Raw genomic sequence first — 9,495 nt, forward strand, 5'->3', positions numbered from 1 at the left:
ACGAGACAGAGTGAGAACTACACAGACAGTCCATACCACAGCCCTATATGCCCCGGACTGGGAAGTGTGTTCACAGGTGTGCAAGGGGGCTGGAAACTGGAGCATGGGAATTAGAGAACAGACCCAGGGCGAGAACTGCTATTGGCTGTGGGGAGATGGACTGAGGGGATGGGAGGGAGGAAATCTGCAGCAGGGAAGCAGGGCACTGCTGCTTAGTCACACACAGGGGGAGGAACCATTATTGTAGCCTCTCTCTCCCCACACGCCGGTGCCTGCTGACGGACAATAAAAGAAGCCCTCTCAGGTCTGGCTCTCGTGCGCTGGCTGCAGAGCAATAGAAAAAGCCCCCTCAGGGCTGGCCCTCATTCATCTTCTGGTGGGCACCAGAAAAGGACCTCACTAGGGCCAAATCTCTTGTGCCCGTGACCGCTGGCTTCCCTGCGCATTTGACATTGCCAGGGCTCCTGTGATCCAAGAAATCGTACCACCTCTGTGCCCTGTCCTCAATGGGGCAGACCCAAGAGCTCCAAGGCAGCCTCAGGACCAGACTCCTGTGGGTGGACCACATGCAAAGGTGGGGATAAAACCAAAGCTGAACCCCAGGGAAGGGGCGACTAAGGAAGAGGATCAAAAATCTTTCTATCAGCCCCACAAGCTGCAGATTAATCCCCGCAATCAGCTAGGTAGACCCTGCATCTATGGAATATCTGAGTAGACAATGAGTGTTCCCACAAATGAAAATGGTCTAGCTCAGGTAGCTGTGGACTTTGGGGCAACACACGCAGGAACTGGGCAAGATCAGAGTCTGAGTTGTCCCCACAGGACTCACAGCACATCCAGAGACCAGCCCAGAGGCAGAGGAGGGCCTCTTGGGGAGGCAGAGGTGGGCTGTGGCTCACAGTGTATGCAAGGACACTTACAGCTGAGATCCCAGGGAAACATAAATATTACTAATATTTTTATTATGTTTTGATTCATTCTGTTGTTGGTTCTGGCTTTTTGTTTTTGTCTGTTGTTTGTTGTATTTTTTTTAATTTGGTCTTTTGGAATCTTTGTGTTTTATAACATTTAAAATTTTTATTATTTTATATATTTCTATTTTTACTATGCTTTTCTGTTGTTCTGTGTTCTTTTCCCTTATTTGTTTCTTCTTTTTTAATATATTTTTTATTTTTGTATATTTCCATTCATACTTTGCTTTTCAGTTCTGTGTTTTTTCCCCTTTTTCTAAAAAGTCATTATTTGTTTGTTTTGTCTCTTTGCTTTATTTTTCAGTTGGCACAATGCTTTGGTTTTGTTTTTAGGTTTTGTGTTTTTGTTAGTTTTGATTCTAATTGTTTGATTTTGTTTTGGGGTACTTCTGTTTGTCTGGTTGTTCTCTTGCTTTTTGTTTTACTTGGTTCTGTTTTTGTTTCCTTTGTGTGTGTGTGTGTTTCCTTATTTCTGTCTTTGTTTGATTTTCCTTTTTACCATTTGGGGTTTTGCTGGTCATTTTTTTTTTTAATCCCCTTCATTGCTGGGACAAGCGACTTGCGGGGTCTCGGTTCACTGACTGGAAGTAGGCCTGAGGATCTGGGGTGGCAGCACTGAGGCCAGGACACTGGACCACTAGAGAATTCCCAGCCCCAGGGAAGATTAATCACTGAGAGGTCTCACAGAGGCGTCTATCTGAATCCAAGACCCAGCTCCACCCAACTGCCTGCAGCTCCCAGCGCTAGATGCCTCACACCAAACAATAAACAAGACAGCAACACAAAACCACCCATCAACACACAGACTACCTAAAGTCATACTAAGCTCACAGACACCCCAAAACAAACTACCTGACATGGCCCTGCTCATCAGAGGGAAAAGACTCAGCTCCATCCACCAAAATGCAGGAGCCAGTCCCTCCCATCAGGAAGCCTACACAAGCCACTGGATGAACCTCACCACCAGGGGCAGAGAACAGAAGCAAGAGGAATTACGACCCTGCAGCCTAGGGAAAGGAGACCTCAAATACTGTAAATTAGACAAAATGAAAAGAGAGAAAAATATCTTACAGAAAAAGGAGCAAGATAAAAGCCCACAGGAACAAATAAATGAAGAGGGTATAGGCAAACTACCTGAAAAAGAATTCAGAATAATGATAGTAAAGATGATCCAAAATCTCAGAAATGGAGAAAATAAATGTTTAACAAGGACCTAGAAGAACTAAAGAGCAATCAAAGTAATGAACAACACAAAAACTGAAATTAAAAATACACTAGAAGGAATCAATAGCAGAATAACTGAGGTAGAAGAACGGATAAGTGAGCTGGAAAATGGAATGGTGGAAATAACTGCCACAGAGCAGAATAAAGAAAAAAGAATGAAAAGAATTGAGGACAGTCTCAGAGACATCAGGGACAACATTAAACACACCAACATTTGAATTATAGGGGAGGGGTCCCAGAAGAAGAAAAAATGAAAGGTCTGAGAAAATATTTGAAAAGATTATAGTCGAAAACTTCCTCAATATGGGAAAGGAAATAGTCAATCAAGTCCAGGAAGTGCAGAGAGTTCCATACAGGATAAACCCAAGGAGAAACTTGCCGAGACATAATAATCAAACTAACAAAAAGTAAACACAAAGAAAAAATATTAAAAGCAGCAAGGGAAAAACAACAAATAACATACAAGGGAATCCCCATAAAGTTAACAGCTGACCTTTCAGCAGAAACTCTGCAGGCCAGAAGGGACTGGCAGGACATATTTAAAGTGATGAAAGGGAAAAACCTACAACCAAGATTACTCTACCCAGCAAGGATCTCATTCAGACTTGACAGAGAAATCACAAGCTTTACAGATAAGCAAAAGTTAAGAGAATTCAGCAGCACCAAACCAGCTTTACAACAAATGCTAAGGGAACTTCTCTAGGCAGGAAATACAAAAGAAGGAAAAGACCCACAAAAACAAACCCCAAACAATTAAGAAAATGGTAACAGGAACATACATACCGATAATTACCTTAAATGTAAATGGATTAAAGGCTCCAACCAAAAGACACAGACTGGCTGAATGGATACAAAAACAAGACCCATATATATGCTGTCTACAAGAGACCCACCTCAGACCTAGGGACACATACAGACTGAAAGTGAGGGGATGGAAAAAGATAGTCCATGCAAATGGAAATCAAAAGAAAGTTGGAGTAGCAATACTCATATCAGACAAAATAGACTTTAAAATAAAGACTATTATAAGAGACAAGGAAGGACACTACATAATGATCAAGGGATCAATCCAAGAAGAAGATATAACAATTGTAAATATTTATGCATCCAACTTAGGAGCACCTCAATACATAAGGCAAATGCTAACAGCCATAAAAGGGGAAATTGATAGTAACACAATAATAGTAGGGGACTTCTACACCCCACCTACACCAATGGACAGATCATCCAAACAGAAAATAAATATGGAAACACAAGCTTTAAATAACACATTAGACCAGATGGACTTAATTGATATTTATAGGACATTCCACCCAGATACAATAGAATACATGTTCCTCTCATGCACATGGAACATTCTTCAGGATAGATCACATCTTGGGTCACAAATCAAGCCTCAGTAAATTTAAGAAAACTGAAATTGTATCATGCATCCTTTCCAACTACAACGCTATGAAACTGGACATCAATTACAGGAAAAAAACTGTAAAAAATACAAACACACGGAGGCTAAACAATATGCTACTAAATAACTAAGAGATCATTAAAGACATCAAAGAGAAAATCAAAAAACAGAAACAAATGACAATGAAAACACCATGACCCAAAACCTATGGGATGCAGCAAAAGCAATTCTAAGAGGGAAGTCTGTAGCAATAAAATCCTACTTCAAGAAACAAGAAACATCTCAAATAAACAACCTAACCTTACACCTAAAGCAATTAGAGAAAGAAGAATAAAAAACCCAAAGTTAGCAGAAGGAAAGAAATCATAAAGATCAGATCAGGAATAAATGAAAAACAAATAAAGGAAACAATAGCAAAGATCAATAAAACTAAAAGCTGGTTCTTTGAGAAGATAAACAAAATTGATAGACCATTAGCCAGACTCATCGGGAAAAGAAGGGAGAAGACTCAAATCAACAGAATTAGAAATGATAAAGAAGTAACAACTGACAGCAGAAATACAAAGGATCATGAGAGACTACTACAAGCAAGTATATGCCAATAAAATGGATACCTTGGAAGAAATGGATAAATCATAGAAAAGTACAATCTTCCAAGACTGAACCAGGAAGAAATAGAAAACATGAACAGACCAATCACAAGCACTGAAATTGAAACTGTGATTAAAAATCTTGCAACAAATAAAAGACCAGGGCCAGATGGCTTCACAGGTGAATTCTATCAAACATTTAGAGAAGAGCTAACACCTATTCTTCTCAAACTCTTCCAAAACATAGCAGAAGGCGGAACAATCCCAAACTCATTCTACGAGGTCACCATCACCCTGATACCAAAACCAGATAAAGATGTCACAACAAAAAGAAAACTACAGGCCAATATCACTGATGAACATAGATGCAAAAATCCTCAACAAAATAGTAGCAAACAGAATCCAGCAGCTCATTAAAAGGATCATACACCATGATCAAGTGGGGTTCATCCCAGGAATGCAAGGATTCTTCAATATATGCAAATCAATCAATGTGATACACCATATTAACATATTGAAGGATAAAGACCATATAATAATCTCAATAGATGCAGAAAACGCTTTTGACAAAATTCAACACCTACGTATGATAAAAACTTCCCAGAAAGTGGGCATAGAGGGAACCTACCTCAACATAATAAAAGCCATATATGACAAACCCACAGCCAACATCATTCTCAATGGTGAAAAACCAAAAGCATTTCCTCTAAGATCGGGAACAAGACAAGAGTGACTGCTCTCATCACTATTATTCAACATAGTTTTGGAAGTTTTAGCCACAGCAATAGGAGAAGAAAAAGAAATAAAAAGAACTGAAATCAGAAAAGAAGTATAACTATCACTGTTTTCAGATGACATGATTCTACACATAGAAAATCCTAAAGATGCCACCAGAAAACTACTAGAGCTAATCAATGAATTTGGTAAAGTAAGCAGGATACAAAATTAATGCACAGAAATCTCTTGCATTCCTATACACTAACAGCAAAAAATCAGAAAGAGAAATTAAGGAAACACTCCCATTTGACATTGCAACAAAATGAATAATACCTAAGACTAAACCTACCTGTGGAGACAAAAGAGCTGTACTCAGAAAACTATAAGACACTGATGAAAGAAATCAAAAACAATACAAACAGATGGAGAGACGTACCATGTTCTTGGATTGGAAGAATCAACATTGTGAAAATGACTCTATGACCCAAAGCAACCTACACATTCAGTGCAATCCCTGTCAAACTACCAATGGCATTTTTCACAGAATTAGAACAAAAAAATTTACAATTTGTGTGGAAACACAAAAGACCCCAAAGAGCCAAAGCAATCTTGAGAAAGAAAACCGGACTGGAGGAATCAGGCTCTCTGACTTCTGACTATACTACAAAGCTACAGTAAACAAGACAGTATGGTACTGGCACAAAAACACAAATATAGATTAGTGAAATGGTATAGAAAGCCCAGAGATAAACCCATGCACATATGGTCACCTTATTTTTGATAAAGGAGGCAAGAACATACAATGGTGAAAAGACAGCCTCTTCAATAAGTGGTGCTGGGAAAACTGGACAGCTACATGTAAAAGAATGAATTTAGAACACTTCCTAACACCATACACAAAAATAAACCCAAAATGGATTAAAGACCTAAATGTGAGGCCAGACACGATAAAACTCTTAGAGGAAAACATAGGCAGAACACTCTATGACATAAATCACAGCAAGATCCTTTTGACCCACCTCCTAGAGTAATGGAAATAACAAAAATACACAAATGGGACCTTATGAAACTTAAAAGCTTTTGCACAGCAAAGGAAACCATAAACAAGATGAAAAGACAACCCTCAGAATGGGACAAAATATTTGTCGATGAAGCAACTGACAAAGGATTAATCTCCAAAGTATGCAAGCAGCTCATGCAGCTTAATATCAAAAAAACAAACAATCCAATACAAAGAAGACATACAGATTGCCAACAAACACATGAAAAGATCCTTATCATCATTAATCTTTAGAGAAATGCAAATCAAAACCACAATGAGCTATCACCTCACACCAGTCAGAAAGGCCATCATCAAAAAATTAGAAATAAATGCTGGAGAAGGTGTGGAGAAAAGGGAACCCTCCTGCACTGTTGGTGGGAATGTAAATTGGTATAGCCACTATGGAGAACAGTACGGAGGTCCCTTAAAAAACTAAAAATAGAACTACCATATGACACAGCAATCCCACTAGCGGGCATACACCCTGAGAAAACCATAATTCAAAAGATACATATACCACAATGCTCATTGCAGCACTATTTACAATAGCCAGGACATGGAAACAACCTAAATGTCCATCATCGGATGAATGGATAAAGAAGATGTGGCACATATATACAATGGAATATTACTCAGCCATGAAAAGGAACGAAACTGAGTTATTTGTAATGAGGTGGATGGACCTAGAGTCTGTCATACAAAGTGAAGTAGGTCAGAAAGAGTAAAACAAATATTGTATGCTAATGCATACATATGGAATCTAAAAAAAGGTACTGATGACCCTAGTGGCAGCGTAGGAATAAAGATGCAGATGTAGAGAATGGACTTGAGGACACAGTGGGGGAAGGATAAGCTGGGACAAAGTGAGAGAGTGGCATTGACATATATACACTACCGAACGTAAAATAGATAACTAGTGGGAAGCTGCTGCATAGCACATGGAGATCAGCTAGTTGCTTTGTAATGACCTAGAGGGGTGGGATAGGGACAGTGGGAGGGAGGCTCAGGAGGAGAAGTTATGGGGATATATGTATACATATAGCTGATTTACTTTGTTGTACAGCAGAAAGTAACACAGCATTGTAAAGTAATTATACTCCAATACAGATGAGAAAAAAAAAAGTATGTTGAGGTACTTGGAAATAAGATCTTTAAAGGTAATTAAGTTAAAACTAGGTCATTAGCGTGGATCCTAAGCCAGTATGACTGGTGACCTTATAAAAACAGATTAGGACACAGACTAGTAGAGGAAAGACCATGTGAAGACACAGGGAAAAGAAAGCCATCTCCAAGCCAAGGAGAGAGGCTTCAGAAGAAGGAAACCCTGCCGCCACCTTGAACTTCTAGCCCAAAGAACTGTGAGAAACTAGTTACTATATTAATAAGCACTTGAAAAACCATGTTAGGATTTCCCTGCTGGTCCAGTGGTTAGGACTCTGGGCTTCCACTGCAGGGGGTGCAGGTTTGATCCCTGGTATGGGAACTAAGATCTTGCATGCTGTGTGGCACAGTCCAAAACATAAGAAAAAGAAAAGAAAGAAAAAGAAAAAATGATATTTTTCTAGGTATAGTCAAATGCTGTAGGCTCAGGGAAGCAATAGAAGTGGGAAAGGTGGATGGGCTGCCTTGGCAAACACATAGCCCACCCACGAGGGAAAGGTGTTCTTAGCTTCATCTAATTGTTGCCCTGGGGGATTGTGGGCCGTCGTGTGCTAAGATCTGACTTTCTTCCCCCCAGAGTATCCAGATGTCTGGATTTTTATATAAATTTGCCCAATTCTTAAAACTCTGACCAAAGAAATTATGACAAAGAGGATGGGTCCAGTCTCTGGGCTCCCAGTTGTGACCTGTTGGAATCTAACAGACTGTAGAAATCTTATGTGTCAATTCCCCTGAGAGTTTTAAAATGGGGAGAGTTCTGTGACTGTTGTGTGTGGTGGGATCCCGAAGTGTGGGTTTATATCACCTGAGCTCAAGGTCTGGTTATTGCTGGAGCTGCACGGGATGCTACATAATGTGTATTATAGATATTGAGATCGGAGTGAAATTCAATTGCCTGTCACTTAGATTACCTGTTCTCTTTTACTTCCCTATCACTGGGCTGTTTGATCCGTGCTTTCCTCCAAATAGTGTCAAGGTGAGTTTCCTTCTTTTCTGCCTTTGCAGAGTTGCTGTATCCAGGATAAATCCCAACACTTTGTGAAAAATTACGACCTAATGCATTAGCCTAAAACTCTTCCTACATTTTGCTTTTCACTACTTTATTTAACATGGGAAGAACAGGTAGAAAAAAAATCAAGTGTATCTAACAAACATACCTAATTAGATTCTGAGGTCTCTTCTGTAATATAAAAACTGAAATACTTTTGCAGCTGAAGCACCAGTTAGCAGGGCTTGTCACGGAAATAACACTTATAAAGAAAAACTTAGTACCAAAGTTTTAGGTTTGCGTAATGGCTTTTTGGCAAGCCGGGTCTTTTTCGCCTGTTTCTTTGCCTATGTTTAATGCTTTAAAAGGGTGTAGGCAAGTATCCTTGTCAGCAGGAACTTGGCATTAATGTCTCCTTCCTGGACCCCCTGTGACTTGCTTCAGCCTCCTGACAGTGAGATGGCCAGCCACCCATGTGATGCTTTAGGAATCTGATGCTAATAAAAGGAGGGCAGTAAATTAGGGAGCTGGAGTCTGTTTCTTTCAGAACACCCCACTTTGGGTATATGAAATGTGTGTTGTCAGCAGGAGTTTCTGAGACAAGACGATGAAGTAGAGGTCTGCTTATATGATTTTGTTTTTTCAGCTGACTTGGCCCTAGTAGATATATAGGAGGTGAGAGAGAGACCAAAAAAAAGGTTAAATTATCTAGTAGTAAAAACATACCTTCCCCTTGCTTCTTAGTGTGAAACTAAGGAATGGTAGATAAATATTTCCATGAAGTAATAATTGCCCCTTAAATAAGCTTCCATTAGTTTAAAAAAAAATCAGTCTATGCCAAATTCAAGTTCGAGTGAAAATGTACATGGAATCATGGTGGAAAGAATAGAAATATTCAGCATGAGATCAGAGAAACAAGTAGATATTCTGAGTTTCAGCTGTTGCAACAGCAAGAAAAAATCCACTTAATCATATACCATGTATATTACATAACAGATGGACTGATTAAATTTCGTTCAATGAGTGCCTAGTTCCAGGTGTTCCTAGGCACTTCACATGCATTACCTAATTTAGCCTTCACTTTGCACGGAAGGTACTATTATCTCTATTCTATAAGGGAGGTTCATCACTTGCCTAAGGTCACACAGCTAGTAAGAGGTGGCAGAAGGACTCAAACCCTGTCCTGTCAGGGCTGAATTTCACGATCCTTCCATTTTGACTGGTGAGATAGAGATAAAATGAAGCCGACCTTCAAAATTGTATAAAATTGTATCTGTCTCGTGTGTGTGCTGCTAGATGCCAGGCAACTCCGGGCCATATGAAATAAATAAGCCTGATTAAGCTAAGTGAAATAAGTCAGAGAAAGACAAATACCATATAAATTCACCTGTATGTGG

Source organism: Globicephala melas, chromosome 3 (genome assembly GCF_963455315.2).
Source record: "Globicephala melas chromosome 3, mGloMel1.2, whole genome shotgun sequence".
Lineage (NCBI taxonomy): Eukaryota > Metazoa > Chordata > Mammalia > Artiodactyla > Delphinidae > Globicephala > Globicephala melas.